At 46.0% G+C, this 19,884-nt stretch overlaps 1 protein-coding gene across 1 annotated transcript in view; it reads left to right on the top strand.

Annotated features, from left to right (window-relative positions):
* The window catches only part of LRRC2 (leucine rich repeat containing 2), an 878,803-nt gene that overhangs the window by 764,265 nt on the left and 94,654 nt on the right, over positions 1 to 19,884 (top strand). The window lies entirely within an intron of this gene.

The following is a 19,884-nucleotide window of genomic DNA, read 5'->3' as shown; positions in this document are numbered from 1 at the left end:
TGCCTGGGTCAATGCCTTAACGACGGAGCTGCACGAGGGGAGAGCAGTTACCCTGACCAAGAGGTCAGAGGTCCTTCTCCTTCAACATGTTTTATAAGAAGATCTAGAAATGCTATTTCTGATTTGTTATGTGTGAGAGTGAATTTTAATCCATTGCAATTATCATTGAGCAAGTCACTGAACTCCAAAAGTGTCTTTTCAGCACCATGCCATATGATGAAAATATCATCAATGTATCTTTTCTACATGGTGATATTATTAAGGAATGGATTTCCATCTGGCAAAATCTTGTTGACTTCGAGGTCATCCATATACAATATTGCAAAGCTTGGGGCAAAAGCTGCTCCCAGAGATGTACCTTTAACTTGTTGAAAACACTGATTATCAAAGGAAAATAAATTCTGATTGAGGCAAATCCTCAGCAGTTGTAGAATGAAAGTGGTTGAGCAATCTCATTGTCTGAATTAAAGACTGGTTATGGGCAGATTCCAGTTCTGTGACATTCCGCTCTTGTGTTTGGTGAGAGCTTACCTCCTACCACATTTAACTTTAAGAATCCTGGTAATTTCTCTTGCTATCGGTCTGGCCGAAATTTGTGGGAGACACATACTATGATTTCACCATCATAATCTGGACAGTTGTCAATTCAATTGTTTGTGAGGTGCAATTCCTAATTGGACATTCTTTATCTAGACTAAGGTAACTATTGGGCATGTTTTATTTATTTTCGCCTCCCTCTGACTAAATAATAATCCCCTGGTTTTAATATAGAGCATTACTGTATTTGCAGACATTGTTCCTGTCACTACACACACCGTTATCCCTTCACCAATCTGTTTTTATATTCAGGTCAGTGCTTGTCTTTCTGACTGAGAATTGGCATGCTATCCTTGCCATTGTTTGTTTAATTCTGGATGATTATACATACTGTTTATTTTAGATCTGGTCTTCTCCTTATATCCTTTATAGGCAAGCCTTGGCATGTTTTGTCTTCTATGACATGGTTAGTATATACACCTATTTATTCTCACAGGTTAATTGGGATCAATAGCTTCACTACTTGACTTCACTCGTGAGTGTATTTCGTTACTTCTGTTGCACTCTTGGCACTCTCAGGCCTGTCCTGTTTTAATGTTGTTTCCCTTGAATCATCAGTGCATGCTTCTGATTCACAACACAATAGTTAATGATAGTCCTTATTCGCGCTACGTAAGTAACCCTTTTTCTCATCCTCTCTTCTCTTTCCTCTTTCCTCTTTTATCAGCAGGCATTCTCGCAGGCACAACTGTTTGTGTCCTGATGATGATCCACCCACCCTTGTAGGGATTGAAAAGTCATTGACTTGAGAACCTTAGCTTTACTTGTTCACTTGTTTTTTTAAATGGGCAAAGGTACTTTGTAATTGTGGCTCATTCATTGTGTGTACTTCAGCAACATGTTGTGTAATCACTCAGTTCTTGAAATCCCATGACTTCTTTTTGTTCTGCTACTCATTGTCCCACTTCTATGTTTCCCATATATTGTTTGATAAAATAAATTGATAAATCTCCATTTGGAATTCAAAAACTTAGACTTCATTGTATATCTGTGTGTTATTGCTTGATATAACCCCTTTGGAAAGGGACCTTCTGTTTCTGTAAAAATACCTGTACCCTAGGTCCCTTTGCCTTCCAGTGTTCCCTTGTTTCTCTAAAAGGGGCAAAATAAAGGTAGCTAGGCCACTCTCAAAAAATGTGTCTCAGTGATACTGACGTCCCTTGATGGCTGCGTGGCCCTGGTGCAGTGAGGATCCGGGCTGGGCTTTCACTGTTGGTGTTTGGTGCAGGGTGTCCGTTACCCTGGATGTTTGTCCTGCACACTCCAGTTGGTCTTGGAGTCTTCACACTTGGTGTGGAGACAGATCATATCTTCCAGAGCACGAGTACCTTCTCCTGGTAGTCTGCAGTGTCGGTCGGGCTGGGGAGCTGCAAGGCAGTGGTCCCAACTCTGCTTATCGATGCTTGCGGACTGGAGGGGAGTAGCTCCTATACTCCAAGGGAGAATGAAGGTGACTTTCAAAGTGCTGGCATGCTACCCAAGGCTTTGGTAGATCTCCAGCTTCCAGGATGAGTCACTCTGTCGTGATTGTGAAAAGAGGGCTGAGAACGGGCATGGTTTCACACCAAAGTCCACAGTACTGCTGCAGTTCTCGTCCGGCAGTAACTCTTCTCCGCCTTTCTTCTTTTGATCCATTGAATCTCAGTTCTTGGGTTCAGGGGTGCCACCCAAATACTCAATTTGGGGGCGTTTACGGGTAGTGACAGGTAGTGGCCAGTGGCTACCTACCTTTAAGGTGTCTACGCCCTCTATATGACCACTTCCTGTGGGAAGTGGGCATAAACCCTGTCCCTAGAATGCTAATATAATCCATAACAAGATGAAGTAACATCAGCCCTAGGGGTGGCGCCAGCTGAAAGTGGGCAAATCTCCTAATTTTACTAATTTTCCTGCCTGTGTTGCAGCTGAGAAGTGGTGTCAGGAAAGGGAGGTAGGCATCTCCACTATCTGGGGAGGCCTGGGTCTCATAACAAAGGCTGCAGGGCCTTTGATGCTTCCGGCTCTGGAATGTGAACACGTCTGTCCAGAGCAGGCTTTGTTCCTGGCTTCTGAGAGCAAAGCTCTCACCTTAATCCAGAAAAAAGGCCAGGGATAACAGTCAACAAAATTATCAAATGGGCCCATATACACATTCAAGTTTCCTGGCTGTTTCGCTAGGGGTCAAGTTTTGTAATTCCCCTTGATCTTGATTAGTTAACTCACTGCAGACTCAAAATTATTCTTGAGAATTCTACTCAATGTCTAACTAATCTTCACAGATCAACACTCTTCCTTTTGTCGATGAACCATTAGTTGAGTAGTTGCTGGTGATATTAACAAATTATCTAACTTACTTACAGATCTTAGTAAAATAACCACAGACTCTAGGTAACATTAAAATAATTTGATCTAAATCTCAGTCATAAATGAACGCTCATTAGTGCAAATTCACAGTGCAAACTCCATCAACTTTCATTGGAGAGAAAATTAATTTAGCAATACATTCTATTCACAGAATCATTCAACAAATCAATGCATTGAGAGTGGATAAATGAAGAGGCAAAAGGCATAATAAATCATTCATTTGCAAAAGATATGCAAACCTAAGACAGAATAATAGTTACCCAATGGTGATAAAGGGAAAACCAGCCCTCTGGCCAAAGGACTGGTGGCGGTCCCCTGATTAAGAATCAGGAGACAAAGACTATAGAACAGGACCAGGACAGGGCAATACTTACTAAACTTCTCTACAGACCCGACGCACCAGGGCTCATCCCTCTCTTACACTTTCTCCCTCCTCAATATTCTTCCAGAATCTTCAACCTAATCAGCTTGTCATTCAAGTATGACTCTTCCCAGTCTGTTCTCTCCTTTCTTCATCGGTAGCAGCTCTCGTCTCTCTCTCTCTCTCTCTCTCTCTCAGCATCGATGACATAAATCTTCTGCTTTTTGCTCACTCATGAAACACACTAATAGATTATGAGTCACTCTAGTTATAGTCTTTATTCACTGAAAAAACCATAGGTTATAGACCATATATAGTTAGGAATTAGCATTTAAAAAACCTTATTTTACTCACACAAAACCATTGAAATTCCATATATAGTTAGTTGCACTAACTATATATCGCGCACCCGCAATCCACTGCTGATCATGTCACATATTACATCATTCATGACATGGTCAGTGACATCACTGATGACATCACTGATGACATCTCAAATGACATCACTGGATGTATAAGTGTCTGGATGAAGGATTTAGTAGGTGCGTGACTGACTGTATGAGTGAGTGATTAAATGTGTCTCACTGAATGCATGGGTTAGTGACTAAACTGTCTTAATTTGTGCATCATTATGTCTGTTGTTCTGTAAACTGCTGCATGTGTTGATCATTAGCTATACGAGAGGCTATATATGTTATTAATTGGTTGCCCAAGTATTTCTATGGGAGATTGAGTTTGTGTGGGGGTGGCTGGAAGGTGTGTGACTCTATGCATAGATGTGTGAGCAGTTTATTCACTAGGTGTATGAGTTCAAGAGTGCATGTGGAAACAGCTACATGGGCAGTTGACTGTGTGCATGAGTGTATTGATGAGTGAATGGATATCTCAATGCTACATGTCATAGTAAGTACATATGTAAAACACAGTACATGTGAGAGTTGGCATATATAAATAACTGTGCATGAGAGCCACTGAATGAGTGAGTGGTTGTATCGATCATTGTGAACTTGTATCAGGGATTGTATAAGAGAGTAAATATGTGTTAGTATATGTTTCAATAAGTAAGGTGTGTTTAACTGTATAGTTGAAGAAATGGAGGTGAGATTGTTTCTTTGCATGACTGACTGGGTGTGTGAGTAACTCCATGGATGAGTGGCAGTGTGTGAGTGTCTGTATACACTGAGTGTATCTAAGGTTATATTAGAGTCTGAAGAGGTTTATCGTATTAGCACAAGAATGATGTCAAATGAGATGTCATCAGTGATGTCATCAGTGATGTCATTTGAGATGTCATCAGTGATGTCATCAGTGATGTCACTGACCATGTCATGAATGATGTAATATGTGACATGATCAGCAGTGGATTGCGGGTGCGCGATATATAGTTAGTGCAACTAACTATATATGGAATTTCAATGGTTTTGTGTGAGTAAAATAAGGTTTTTTAAATGCTAATTCCTAACTATATATGGTCTATAACCTATGGTTTTTTCAGTGAATTTTCAAGGTTTTGTAAATGCTAATTCCTAACTATATATGGTCTATAACCTATGGTTTTTTAAGTGAATTTCAATGGTTTTTTAATAGCAAATATCATAAGCTGTCGAATGTCAAGTACGTGGTAAGTGAAATTTTTTTCGTGTTTATGCACACTGATCTGCTTTGAATGGTGCCCCCCCCCCCCTCATTTCTATTAGGAGTACTCTCTCTTTGCAGATAGTGAAAGGTAGTTAACGCAGGCCTTTGCCCCCGTTGTAATCCATCGTGCCTGCTTCTCTCTCCATTTCATTGATTGTTATCCAAGTATTTACTGTTTTAGAATTAGTTCTCTTTGGTTCATTCTCTATTTACAAACAAACACAGAGTCGCAATACTCTGTTTAGTCTTTGCAGATAACGAAAAATCGTGTAAAAAAAAAGAAAAGGAATCGAGCAAAATCAGTAGGCCACTAATGGGATCTCTTTTTGACCTCGCTAAAATAGAAACATTAGGAACAACCCCTCATGACAAATACAAAACTAGTGAGATGAACTGAACTCCACACAATGATGGCTGCAAAACAGCTCGGCTCCGCCACCCACCCCGCCCAAAATAACGATAAAGAACGGCTGCCATGATTGGTTGCGGAATGACCACGACGGAGCTACGAAATGGTGCTGCTCTCATGCTAACCCCAGCTTCAGTCTGAAACATCCAGAAACACTGTAGACTACCAATTCGATCAGTTCCGGTAGCGCCCCAATGTAACCCGGTAGAGAAGAACTAGCCCTCCCCTCTTTGACTGATGGTTCTTGTTGCCTGTCCCTTCTGTTGTCATTTAACAGAACTATTTAGCCTGCTGAAAGGGGTTGTGTTCCGACCGCTGGTTGGTGGAGACATTTTGACTATATTCTGTACCTGCGTTGTCGCGTAATGCGTCATATGACGCGCCGCGTTAGCGCATCCGGAAGTCATCCGGGGCGCGCAGCGCGTAACGTAAGCATAACAAGTCATGTGACTTGTTAATAAAACTTTTCATTGGTTCATTTTACTTTTCTTATTGTAATGATGAAAGGCTTGGTCATATGACCTAAAAATTACGCTTTTCATTACTTCCGAACATTATTTTTTCTTAAATATATGTTATAATGTTCCAGGCTAATGTACTTTCCCGGAAATTTTACAACTGTCCTGCAAGTAAAATATATTATTTTTTCGAGAAAAAGAGCGTTTCTTCGTCCCATGACGGAGCCGTTGAGCAAAAGAGGGTCGACCTGCTGTCTTAGTCGCCGATACGCCTGAATATGAGATTCTTATCGATCACTTTATGTTGCAGGAATAGAAAACACAACAGCCCTTGACCATTTATCTTTACTGCGTTCCTTCGTATTATACCTTTTACCCTTCATGTAATTGGTCTGCTTTATTTCACTTGCCTTTTAATGATTCTAAAACAGTCACTATTATTAAAAACTTTACCAATGTATATACTACTACCATGTTTTCTTTTAAAAACCTTTATTGTGAAAATTTCATTATACAAATACGAGCCTATAACCACGTGGGCCTGCCACAGAGCAAACTGTAATCGTATATGATGAATAGACATTTACACTGTAGAGGAACGTAACGGGCGGGCCATTAGGTTGCAAGAACTAAGGTGTCTAACAGTTACGGAATCGGTGGACGTACATTTTATAATTAAAATACGACAGGGCCAGTTACAATAAAATTATCTAGATATACATTTGCGGGCAAGTACCATGGGTGACGTTAATTCGAACTTTCAACAGTACAGTAATCAATAACACATCAGAACTTAATATCAATAGGGATGTCGAAATAGTCAATCAATTCTCGTCCCCGCCCGCCATGTGCTTCAAAACTGCATACGTATCTCGTGATTTCAAGGTTCTGCAACCAGTACACAACAAGGAGTTACGAGTCCCATTTATTCCGGCGCCATTTTGGGCGAGGACGTGCAGGTCCAGGATATAGTCAAAATGTCTCTACCAACCATCGACTATGATGATGTTCATATGCTGTATTTATTAGAGTAACACTCATCTGTCCACATGAAATTAATTTGCCACAATCTAAACATGTCATTTTAATCTTTCCAAAGTTCTTCTAAATATTTGGGACCGTTTCCCTTGCCTCTGAAGCTCTCAGTGCCACTTCTTTGATGAATGTACTAGCAGGTCAGGGGTTCTCCTCCAAATCTCTCTTTTATGCAGCACTATAATTAATTGGTGCCACCTCTCCATATGACGATGCATGGTATAGTTACCACAACTATATTTTTTTTCGGTTCCTCTGGAGAGTTCATCGTGGCAGATGAAGCGTGTAACGTACCGGGCATTTACCTTTTTTTGCATGTACAGGAAAGGAAAAAAAAATCGAGCGTCCGAGTTCTAAGGTGTCCCAGGGCCATTTTAGTGGACCAGGCCCAAATCCAAAGAACAGGCCGCCATTTTGAGAGTCCTCTTGCAGCCGCCTGTCGCTGTAGCATCAAGAGCAGCCGAAACTCAGCTGAATGGCAACTGAAACGGTAAAGGGGCGCCCCACTACAGCAGACGAGCCTCCACCTAGGAAGGCCCATTCACGCCGGCTCCCCCCCCCTTCGGGCACCCCACGCCGTTATTCGGAGCAGTATTGTAGGATGGCCACACCAGTGCGGCAACTTGCTAGACATCACCTCGGTGGTAACCGAATCTCAACGCCTTGTGGTGTCTTCTATTCAAAAAACATTGTTATGCTGCCTTCGACCTATTCGCCGCAAGTGCGCACACAACTCAACTGCATAGCTTGCTAGACACCACCTCGGTGCCATCCGGATCTTGGAATGTCAGCACCTTTTGGTGTCTTCTCTTCAGAAAATATTGTTGCGCTGCCTTTGGCCCCATTCGCACATCAGTCCGCTACTGACGCCATCTCACAGGCTAATGGGGCGCCCCACGCCGACTTTCAGCATTGTAGAATGACCACACCAGTACAGCAACTTGCTAGACATCACCTCGGTGCCATCCGGATCTCGGCGCCCCACTGCAGATGAAGTGCCTCTCAACTATGAAACCACCACGGTGACATCCGGATCTTGGCGCGTTGTGCTGCCTTCGGCCTATTCGCACATCGGTCCGCTACTGACGCCATCTCACAGGCTAATGGGGCGACCGACGCCGAGTTTCAGCATTGTAGGATGACCACACCAGTACAGCAACTTGCTAGACATCACCTCGGTGCCATCCGAATCTTGGCATCTCAACGCCTAGTGGTATCTTCCACACAAAAAATATTGTTACGCTGCCTTTGGCCCCATTCGCACATCAGTCCGCAACTTAGACATCACCTCGGTGCCATCCGGATCTTGGCATCTCAGCGCCTTGTGGTGTCAGTCAGAAAATATTGTTGCACTGCCTTTGGCCCCATTCGCACATCGGTCCGCTACTGACGCCATCTCACAGGCCAACGGGGCGCCCCACGCCGACTTTCAACATTGTAGGATGGCCACAGAAGTGCGACAACTTACTAGACACCACCTCGGTGCCATCCGGATCTTGGCGCGTTGTGCTGCCTTCGGCCTATTCGCACATCGGTCCGCTACTGACGCCATCTCACAGGCCAACGGGGCGCCCCACGCCGACTTTCAGCATTGTTGGATGGCCACACCAGTGCGGCAACTTACTAGACACCACCTCGGTGCCATCCGGATCTTGGCGCGTTGTGCTGCCTTCGGCCTATTCGCACATCGGTCCGCTACTGACGCAAACTCACAGGCCAACGGGGCGCCCCACGCCGACTTTCAGCATTGTAGGATGGCCACACCAGTGCTGCAACTTGCTGGACACCACCTCGGTGCCATCCGGATCTTGGCGCGTTGTATTGCCTTCGGCCTATTCGCACATCGGTCCGCTACTGACGCCGCCTCACGTGCCAACGTAATTTCTCCGCATTTTATACCCTATGCCGCATAACAGGTCATGTGACTTGTTTATAAAACTTTTCATTGGTTCATTTTACTTTTGGTTTCCTAATGATGGAAGGCTTGATCATATGACCTAAAAACAACACTTTTCATTGGATGAAAACTTTTTTTTTTTCCCAAACGATGAAAGCCCCACCTTGTTTCTGGATGTTTCAGACTAAACTGGCGTCAGCATGAGAGCACCACCATCTCGTAGCTCCGTCGTGGTCATTCCGTGAGCAATCATGGCAGCCGCTCCCCACCAGAAGCCTGCAGGAGTCGGGGCCCCCAAAACTTTTGATGAATTCTCAAGGCGGAGGGGACGCTTTCGAGAATGGGGTCCAAGACCTAGCAGACAAGCGTCCGATTTCCAAGGTGTCCCAGGGCCATTTCAGTGGACCAGGCCCAAAAAGGAAAGAGCCTGCCGCCATTTTGAGAGTCCTGTGACAGCCGCCTATCGCTGCACCGCAAGAGTGGGCGCAACTCAGCTGAATTGCGGCTTTTGACACAGTGGACCAAAAACGGACGGAATGGCAACTGAAACGGTAAAGGGGCGCCCCACTACAACAGATGACACTCCACCTGGAGAGGCCCGTTCACGCCGCCTCCCCCGGGGCGCCCCACGCCGTTATTCGGAGCAGCATTGTAGGATACCAAAACCAGTGCGGCAACTTACTGGACATCACCTTGGTGCCATCGTTCTGCTGCCTTGGAACTATTCGCACAACAGTTTGCTACTGATGACCCACCCCCCGCGACGCCCCACGCCGTTATTTGCTGGGTGGCAACTTACTAGACATCACTTTCGTGTCATCTAGATTTCGGCGCGTTCTGCTGCCTTGGAACTATTCGCACAACAGTTTGCTACTGATGACCCACCCCCCGCGACGCCCCACGCCGGAAATCTGGACGTTGTGCTGCGTTGGGACTATTCGCACAGCCGACCGCTACTTCGTTGTTTTTCCCTAAAAATGTTTATATGTTATTACTATTTTTGTTTTCTTGTATATATTTATAAATTATTAAAGTTTTATAATCTTACTACTTTGTCGGAGTGCTATATATTTTTAATGTGACACATAATTGTAAAAACTTTGATGTACAAAGAGTCATCCCTAGAATCTTCCGCTTCACGCTCGGTCCCCTCCCCAATCACAATACAGGATGGTTTTCAGATAATAGCAACGCTTCTGCTGTGACGGATCTCATCGAGTGTGGGCCTTGATCTACTATAACTTCTTTGAAGAGGGGTGATTCTTTACAGCTGTGGCCATAAACTACATCTGCAGGGCTAGCTGATAGCCTAGGACCGGCCTGGACAATCGGACACAGAGGAAAAGGAGTGAATAGGGCGAAAGGGAGGTGTCGGGCGGGCACAGGGTGTGATTCTCAGGGAAGAGCAGCGCAGATGGGGGGAGGTTTATTACCCATGCATAAGACAGAGAGCGGGGGTGACCACTGCCTGGGTGAGATGCTTGCGAGGGTGGGGAGCCATGCTAAGGATCGACAGCGTGCACAGAGTGGGTGTGGTCAAGGCATCTAAAATGGCTGCCGTGCACGACAAAAGTGTGGCATTTGAAAAAAGACAAGATGGCGTAGACAATGTTTTTCAACACTTCCTGATTTCCTTCGAATCGAACGTTAACAGACGTTGGGGCATATTACCAAAGTTAAGCGATATTTATCCCTAACGATTAAGCATGGGCGTAAAATCCGCTCCGCTCGCGGATTTTTCGGATTTTCGGCAAATTCGCAATCCGCGAACGCTCGCGAATTTGTCGAAAATCCGTGAATCCGCTCGCGGCGGATTTTTTGCTTGGTTGCGGCTCGCGGCGTGGTGCACGGCGTTCACTTTCCGTCATTTTAGCGTTTGCCGAGTTGTTTTTCTTTGCGAGTGACGCGCCATTTTAGATCTTGCTGCGTGTTCCCGCGGGAGTTTGTCGCCCGCGAATACGTACTCGCGGCTTGCCACCTTGCACAGCACACCTCGCGAGAGTTCGCAATTGCGAACACGTAGTTGCGGCGGAAAGGAACAATCTCGCACTTGCGAAATAGAGATTTTGCAATTTCGCACAAGAAAATCACCAGCAAACAGGATAAACCTTCAGAAAATTATGATTTTTATCAGAATCACTCCTCAGGTTGACATTTGCATGGCCTTTTTTTTTGCAAGGAGTCCATTTTGGGGGGGGGGGAGGAAGGAAGTGCCCCACAGTCTCCAACTTCCTGTTCCTGTCCAGCAGGCTCCTCCCAGTGCTTTGTCCATCTCCTGGTCACTTTCATTTGGATCTGGAGCTGGAAGGATTACTTTTTGTGGGTGCTGCTGGATATTTGGATTTGAGGCCTTTTTGACTGTCTTTGGATCACTTTTGGATTAGAAATCAACTTTCACAAGTAAGTTTGTTTGGGGCATTACAGTTGCTGCAAGTACAATTTTTGAACTTTTTCAGAAAATTAAATAAATTATATTGTGGGTAGCCACAGTATCGAGTAGGACCAGGGTTGGTTATGGGTGCATGATACAACTGTTTTGTTGAATTTAAATACCATTGAGGCCATGGATGGGCTGGGATTGTGCAGATTTTATTGTTTTTTGTCGTTTTTTTGGGCCTGCTGGTGTGGCCCTTTGCCCAGGGGTGGTGAGTGTTGCATGGGCCTAGTCTTTCTGTGGGGTGTCTTCTTGAATTTAAACATAATTGAGGCCATGGATGGGCTGGGATTGTGCTTATTGTATTGTTTTTTGTCGTTTTTGGGGGGCTGCTGGTGTGGCCTTTTGCTTGCCCAGGGGTGGTGGTGGTGCATGGACTGAGTGTGCCTGTGGTGTGGTCTCACTCTCTTTGATGTAAACATCATGGATGGCATTGGATTGTGGTGATTTCTGGCTGTTTTTCTGTTTTTTGTGGGTGTACTGTTGATGTGGACTGGCCATGTGGGTGGTGGTGGTGGCCATCTTGAGTGCTGGCTGGTACAGGCAACATGTGCTTGGGGTGTAAGGGGGCCATTTTGAGGAGAGGCAGTGTCTGAGGCCTGCACTTATTTTGCCTACTTTTCATCCCTTATGCCCAGGGGTAGTGAGTGTTGCATGGGCCTAGTGTTTCTGAGGGGTGTCTTCTTGAATTTAAACACCATTGAGGCCATGGATGGGCTGGGATTGTGCAGATTTTATTGTTTTTTGTCGTTTTTTTGGGCCTGCTGGTGTGGCCCTTTGCCCAGGGGTGGTGAGTGTTGCATGGGCCTAGTCTTTCTGTGGGGTGTCTTCTTGAATTTAAACATAATTGAGGCCATGGATGGGCTGGGATTGTGCTTATTTTATTGTTTTTTGTCGTTTTTGGGGGGCTGCTGGTGTGGCCTTTTGCTTGCCCAGGGGTGGTGGTGGTGCATGGACTGAGTGTGCCTGTGGTGTGGTCTCACTCTCTTTGATGTAAACATCATGGATGGCATTGGATTGTGGTGATTTCTGGCTGTTTTTCTGTTTTTTGGGGGTGTACTGTTGATGTGGACTGGCCATGTGGGTGGTGGTGGTGGCCATCTTGAGTGCTGGCTGGTACAGGCAACATGTGCTTGGGGTGTAAGGGGGCCATTTTGAGGAGAGGCAGTGTCTGAGGCCTGCACTTATTTTGCCTACTTTTCATCCCTTATGCCCAGGGGTAGTGAGTGTTGCATGGGCCTAGTGTTTCTGAGGGGTGTCTTCTTGAATTTAAACACCATTGAGGCCATGGATGGGCTGGGATTGTGCAGATTTTATTGTTTTTTGTCGTTTTTTTGGGCCTGCTGGTGTGGCCCTTTGCCCAGGGGTGGTGAGTGGTGCATGGGCCTAGTCTTTCTGTGGGGTGTCTTCTTGAATTTAAACATAATTGAGGCCATGGATGGGCTGGGATTGTGCTTATTTTATTGTTTTTTGTCGTTTTTGGGGGGCTGCTGGTGTGGCCTTTTGCTTGCCCAGGGGTGGTGGTGGTGCATGGACTGAGTGTGCCTGTGGTGTGGTCTCACTCTCTTTGATGTAAACATCATGGATGGCATTGGATTGTGGTGATTTCTGGCTGTTTTTCTGTTTTTTGGGGGTGTTCTGTTGATGTGGACTGGCCATGTGGGTGGTGGTGGTGGCCATCTTGAGTGCTGGCTGGTACAGGCAACATGTGCTTGGGGTGTAAGGGGCCATTTTGAGGAGAGGCAGTGTCTGAGGCCTGCACTTATTTTGCCTACTTTTCATCCATTATGCCCAGGGGTAGTGAGTGTTGCATGGGCCTAGTGTTTCTGAGGGGTGTCTTCTTGAATTTAAACACCATTGAGGCCATGGATGGCCTGGGATTGTGCTGATTTTATTGTTTTTTGTCGTTTTTTTGGGCCTGCTGGTGGGGCCCTTTGCCCAGGGGTGGTGAGTGTTGCATGGGCCTAGTCTTTCTGTGGGGTGTCGTCTTGAATTTAAACATAATTGAGGCCATGGATGGGCTGGGATTGTGCTTATTGTATTGTTTTTTGTCGTTTTTGGGGGGCTGCTGGTGTGGCCTTTTGCCCAGGGGTGGTGGTGCATGGACTGAGTGTGCCTGTGGTGTGGTCTCACTCTCTTTAATGTAAACATCATGGATGGCATTGGATTGTGGTGATTTCTGGCTGTTTTTCTGTTTTTTGGGGGTGTACTGTTGATGTGGACTGGCCATGTGGGTGGTGGTGGTGGCCATCTTGAGTGCTGGCTGGAACAGGCAACATGTGCTTGGGGTGTAAGGGGCCATTTTGAGGAGAGGCAGTGTCTGAGGCCTGCACTTATTTTGCCTACTTTTCATCCATTATGCCCAGGGGTAGTGAGTGTTGCATACTTGCATGTCCCTAGTCTTTCTGTGGGGTGTCTTCAATGTAAACATCATGGATGGCATGGGATTGTGCTCATTTTTCTGTGTTTTGTCGATTTTTTGGGGTGTATAACTGAACTGATGTTCCTCTGTCTTCCATTGCTTTTAGGTGCACAAGAAGACTCAAGAGAACCACCAGTGCCAGGAAGAAGTCCTGCAGCGGTGTGTGCAGCATAACGTCACGCGACGTCACGTCTGGACACAGAACCCTCTGCAACTCGTGCAACTGCTGCCTGCTGACCTGCTCTGAAGAAGATGGCCCCAAAAAAAGTAACCCGTAGCTCCTCTAGCAAGAAAGGTGCCAGTAAGGAGCAGAAGAAGCAAGTTACCAAGGACACTGGTGTGCCGCCCGCCCCTTTTTTTGGGAGTAAAAAAAAAAGTATGCCTGCAGCAGCAGCAGCGGGATCTGCTGGGGACCAAGCTGGCAGCAGCACCCCCGCTCCATTGGGCTCAGTGCCACCACCACCACCACCATGCCAACTGAAGTCCAAGCCCTTGAGTGCTGCAGAGGCAGCCAGTATAGTTCTTCAATCACCATCGACCAGTGATGTTGGCTCATCGCAAGAAAGCAGCAGCAATGTCCCTCAATCAACACAGGTTGTTGTAGCTCATCTGACGAGTGTTGAACAACCACAGCCGCAACAACAATCACATGTGCAAGTACAAGCCCAAGTACATGTGGAAGGAGAGGCAGCGCAAGGAGATGCGCAAGCAGAGGTGCATGGAGGGTCACAAGTGCCCACAATAGTTGTTCCTCCCGAAGTAGGGGCACATCAGGAAATCGACAATCAAGGCGAGGTATCATTTGAGGAAGCCACTCCTCCTGATGATCCTTCATTGTCTTCCGCACCCCTAGCAAGGAAGAGATCAAGGGTGGTGTCTACATCCTCTTCAAGCACACCTCCTTCTGATGATACGGATCAAACTTGGGAACCAGCACCACAGCCGTCTGAGAGTGAGGCACACCATGATCCAACAAAGGTAGTTAAGCGTAAAAGGAAGCTCGTCCAAAGTCTCAGAGTTATGGAGTGTGATGAGGCTCAACAAGAAGTGGCGGATACTGCTGCTGATGAAGACTCTGCCAACGACGACCCAGTCATCATAAAGGTCACTGCAGCCCCAGCGGGCATGCAGCAAACAGACATTTTGACCCTAGCCCGAAGAGCTGCTCAGCGTGATGATGATGATGATGTTGTCGATGAGGAGGCAGTGGAAACACCACAATCATTGGAGTTAAGTAGTACACCAACTCGTCCCGCTTCCATATTTCTTTCTGGCAAGAAGAGACCTCCGTCAACCTCGACCTTAATTAGTGGCGGTGAAAGTGCAAAACGTACAAAAGTTGGGCAATCCAGATCCTCCACTTCATCTGGCATTAGCTTCATGACCACCACCACCAGTATCGCCGCCTCCTCCAGGTCCCACAGACACTTCAAGTCCCCAGTTTGGGACTTCTTTACTGTTTGTCCAAAAAATCCAAAGTTTGCCATTTGTACCCTTTGTAAGCTTGCAGTTAGTCGTGGTAAGTCAGGTACCAACTATGGTACCGGCGGCCAGAGAGGTCATCTTGAGAGAAAGCACACTGTCAGATGGTTTGCGCACCTAGATGCGATCAAGAAAGGGCAAATTCAAGGAAACGTTGATGTTTCATCTGATGATGACGAGGAGGAAGAAGACGTGTCAAAGACTTCCCTTACACCCAGTACCCCTGTCAGAAGCACACCCAATGTGAGGCACACTAAGAGTGTTGGAGCGAGTGAGACACCAACGCACAAAAGTTCACCAGCGAGCAAAATTGGGTCAACGAAGTCATTATCAGCCCGTAAATGCTTGGTCCAGGGCAACATTAGAACAATGCTTACTTCAGACGTGCCATATGAACGCAACCACCCACTGACGCGTCTGTATAACACTAAGCTGGCTAAAATGCTAGCTGTGGACCTTCTACCTTTTTCTTTTGTAGAAGCGGTAGGTTTTCTTGAATTAGTGGCAACGCTCTGCCCTAAATGGAAGGTTCCGAGCCGGTTCTATTTTGCCAGAGTTGCGGTTCCAGCACTACATGAAGATGTGCTGCAGGCGATTGGGGCAGCTTTGCAGAAGAGTGCTGTTCACACAATACATCTGACAACAGACATGTGGACCAGTGGCCCAGGCGATGATTACATGTGCATCACTGCACACTGGGTCTCTTTTTCAGGTGTTAAAGCAAAGCTAAACGCAGGTGTTGACCCGGACCAAGTTTTCAAAGCTGCTCGGAAACATGCAACACTAGCCATGTTTGGCGTGGAGAAAAGTCACACAGTTGAAAACCTTTTGGAAGAGTTTAACAAAAAGGTCTTGACAATGCTATCCCCCCTAAAACGCAAGATTGGTTATGTTTCCACGGATAATGGCGCCAATGTAGTTAAGGCCATGTTCATGGGTGACCATGTTAGAGTGCCGTGTTTGGCGCACTGTATCAACCTGGTAGTTCAAAAATTCTTGAGTGATAAACAGAGTCCAGCGTTCGAGGTAATGGCCACCTGCCGCAAAATGTGCAACCATTTCAGCCATTCTTTTAAGGCCCGGAAGCATCTGCGGAGACTGCTACTTCAACGTAGAATGCCAGTGAAAGCACTCATCCAGGAGGTGGCAACACGTTGGAACTCAACCTTCTACATGCTTGAGCGTCTGTATGAGCAGTATACGGTACTCGATCACTATTTCTTCACAGAGGCTACATCTCAGAAGGAGGACCTGCGGATGAGTTCGGGCGCAATGGGACATAGTTAAAAGCCTGACAGACATGCTTCGTCCTTTTGAGTTCTTCACGCGTGCAGTCAGCCAGGAGGACTGTAATTTGGGAAAAGCTATCCCATTGTTGTGCATGCTGGAGCACCAACTGATGGCGGTGTCTTCTGAGTTTGAAAAAGATGAAAAAAAAAAAACCATTTCATTTTGTCTGAGAAATTATTAGATCACCTACGTGGTGATGAACGTCTTCAAAACATCAAGTCAGATCAGCATTACATTTGTGCTACTATTCTGGATCCACGCTACAAAAAGGCGCTGGCAGGCGAAGCATTCTTTCCTTTTGCTGATGCAGATGTTCAAAAGTACAAACATTGGTTAGCCTGGTCAGCCAAGAGGTTTGAAAAAGAACGGCAGGTTATTGAAGGAGAAGGCAGTACATCAGCATCAGCATCAGCAGGCCATCCGCAGTCACAAGAATCCACTTCTGCACCTGTGGCTGGGGCACAAGTGACCTCTCAGCCGTTAAAGACACCGGCAACTGGATCATCTGCACCACACACAATGACAACACTAACAGTGGCTGCGGAGGAGGATTGGCTAAGTTTGATGGGGTATGGTTCTCGAAAAAATGTCACAGGCACAGCAAAAAGTAAGCAAAGTGGAGGAACAGTTGATGACCTTGAGTCGATGGTGCAGGACTATCTGAATGACTCAACAGAGGTCTTCCTTAATGATGAGCCATTGCAGTATTGGCATGGCAAAAAACAATTGTGGCCACAGCTCTTCAACCTGGCTATAAACTATTTGTCTTGCCCACTCGCAAGTGTGTCTTCTGAACGTGTTTTCAGTGCTGCTGGTGGCATTGTAACTCCCAAACGGAGCCGCCTCTCGCCCAAAAATGTGGAGCGGCTGACAATGATCAAGATGAATCAGCACCTCATACCACCAGATTACAAAGTACGAGAAAGCACGCCGCATGAAGACGAGGAGGACAGCAACGTAGATGAGGGGATTTTTTCTCTGTTCGGTGGCACTGACCTCATCCAGCCTGAATTCGCAGAGTATGATGACGAAATCTTGTTCCTATTCCCTGACACCGAGCCCTGAAAATGAGACAATCAATCAAGAACTTTCTTTTTCGTCCTTATTCACTTTTATTCCTGTGTGCTTTGTGTCTCTCTTTCTTTGTTTTGCACAGTTAATTTAATTCAAACTTTAATCACCTAATCCCAAAAACAAGACCATCATCAGAACTGTCTTCACTTGTTTGCTTATTGATTTGAAGGTGCCGCAGTCTACATTCCTCAGGTTCACAAGTTCTGAAGAACATGCTCCTCTATCCTCCTCCTCCAGACTGCGATTTCCCTCCAATCAGAGTGCTGGATTACGCCCAATGAAGAAAGACTCAGCACTTGTGGGGGTGTTGTACTTCTTTGCGGGTGAGTTGACGGATTTGGGCCCATTGCTGTGAAGCTCTAATAATGGACAAAAGTGTTTTGGACCAAATATGAGGTGGAAATTTCTTGCCGTTTTTGCTGACTTGCTTGCCTTTGAGGTGCTCTTTGGCGGGGTTCCGGGTGTTTGTGGGTAATTTTTGGTGTCTGTCGAAGCACTGCTGCGACAGTCTAATCTTGATTGCATTTGCTTTTCAGGAAATCCGTGGTGGAAAACAGGAGTTATGATGATTGATGATGATGACCTAGCTGAACAGCGCCGCATTTGGAACGAAGGCCGAGAGATATTGTAAGTATGAGATTTAGCTTTTTCGCTGTTTGGGGGTGTTGTCGGGTCGTTTTTTGCGGGTGGGTTGGCGGGTCTTGCCTGGGGCATTCCTGGGAAGGTCTAATACCGGATAGAAGTGTTTTGGACAAAATCCATAAGGAACAGCCTTTTTTTTGCTATTTCTTCTGACATCTTGCTCAATGTAGCGTTTTGGGGGGCTTCCTGCTGTTCGTGGGTGGGTTGCGGCCGGGGTCTCTGTGGAAGCACTGCTGCGACAGTCTAATCTTGATTGCATTTGCTTTTCAGGAAATCCGTGGTGGAAAACAGGAGTTATGATGATTGATGATGATGATGACCTAGCTGCACAGCGCCGCGTTTGGACCGAAGGCCGAGAGACATTGTAAGTATGAGATTTAGCTTTTTCGCTGTTTGGGGGTGTTGTCGGGTGTTTTTTTGCGGGTGGGTTGGCGGGTCTTGCCTGGGGCATTCCTGGGAAGGTCTAATACCGGATAGAAGTGTTTTGGACAAAATCCATAAGGAACAGCCTTTTTTTTGCTATTTCTTCTGACATCTTGCTCAATGTAGCGTTTTGGGGGGCTTCCTGCTGTTCGTGGGTGGGTTGCGGCCGGGGTCTCTGTCGAAGCACTGCTGCGACAGTCTAATCTTGATTGCATTTGCTTTTCAGGAAATCCGTGGTGGAAAACAGGAGTTATGATGATTGATGATGATGATGACCTAGCTGCACAGCGCCGCGTTTGGACCGAAGGCCGAGAGACATTGTAAGTATGAGATTTAGCTTTTTCGCTGTTTGGGGGTGTTGTCGGGTGTTTTTTTGCGGGTGGGTTGGCGGGTCTTGCCTGGGGCATTCCTGGGAAGGTCTAATACCGGATAGAAGTGTTTTGGACAAAATCCATAAGGAACAGCCTTTTTTTTGCTATTTCTTCTGACATCTTGCTCAATGTAGCGTTTTGGGGGGCTTCCTGCTGTTCGTGGGTGGGTTGCGGCCGGGGTCTCTGTCGAAGCACTGCTGCGACAGTCTAATCTTGATTGCATTTGCTTTTCAGGAAATCCGTGGTGGAAAACAGGAGTTATGATGATTGATGATGATGATGACCTAGCTGCACAGCGCCGCGTTTGGACCGAAGGCCGAGAGACATTGTAAGTATGAGATTTAGCCTTTTCGCTGTTTGGGGGTGTTGTGTCGGGTGTTTTTTTGCGGGTGGGTTGGCGGGTCTTGCCTGGGGCATTCCTGGGAAGGTCTAATACCGGCTAGAAGTTTGTTGGACAAAATCCATAAGGAAACACCAGTTTTGGCACGTTTTGTAAGTTAGGGTTCGTTAGGGTTAGCCCTAGCAGCAGGATTGCATGTGTTTCGGGGGGTTCTATTGCAACGCAGTTCTGTTGTTGTACAGCACTGTTGGAGCGATGCTGGCTATGGATACTTTTGCTTGCTTGCAAGTGGTTTGAATACAATCCACGGTCTGTATTTGGGCCTACTGTTACTTTCAAAGTACGTTTTGTAACCATTTTTCTGCTAGGCATCGTTTTTGGAGATATGATTGGGGTTCTTCTACATTTTTGCGACTGGCTTTAGTAAGGGTCTTGGTGGGAGCATTGCTGGGAAGGTCAAATTTTGTTCTAAAACACAGTAGTACACCTACCTTGAGGGGAAAGATCCGCTATAATATTTTGGCCATACTTATTGATCCTTAAAAAGGTGACTCAGACAGAGCACGCAATTTCAAAAATATTGTACTGTCTATTAGGGAAATCAAAGTGTCACTTTTTGAACCACACAGCGTACATACCTTTTATTTATTTATCAGTGGTATTGTAGA

This window comes from Lissotriton helveticus, chromosome 2_1 (genome assembly GCF_964261635.1).
Source record: "Lissotriton helveticus chromosome 2_1, aLisHel1.1, whole genome shotgun sequence".
Taxonomy (NCBI): Eukaryota; Metazoa; Chordata; class Amphibia; order Caudata; family Salamandridae; genus Lissotriton; species Lissotriton helveticus.
This window is presented reverse-complemented; position numbering and strand designations above follow the sequence as displayed.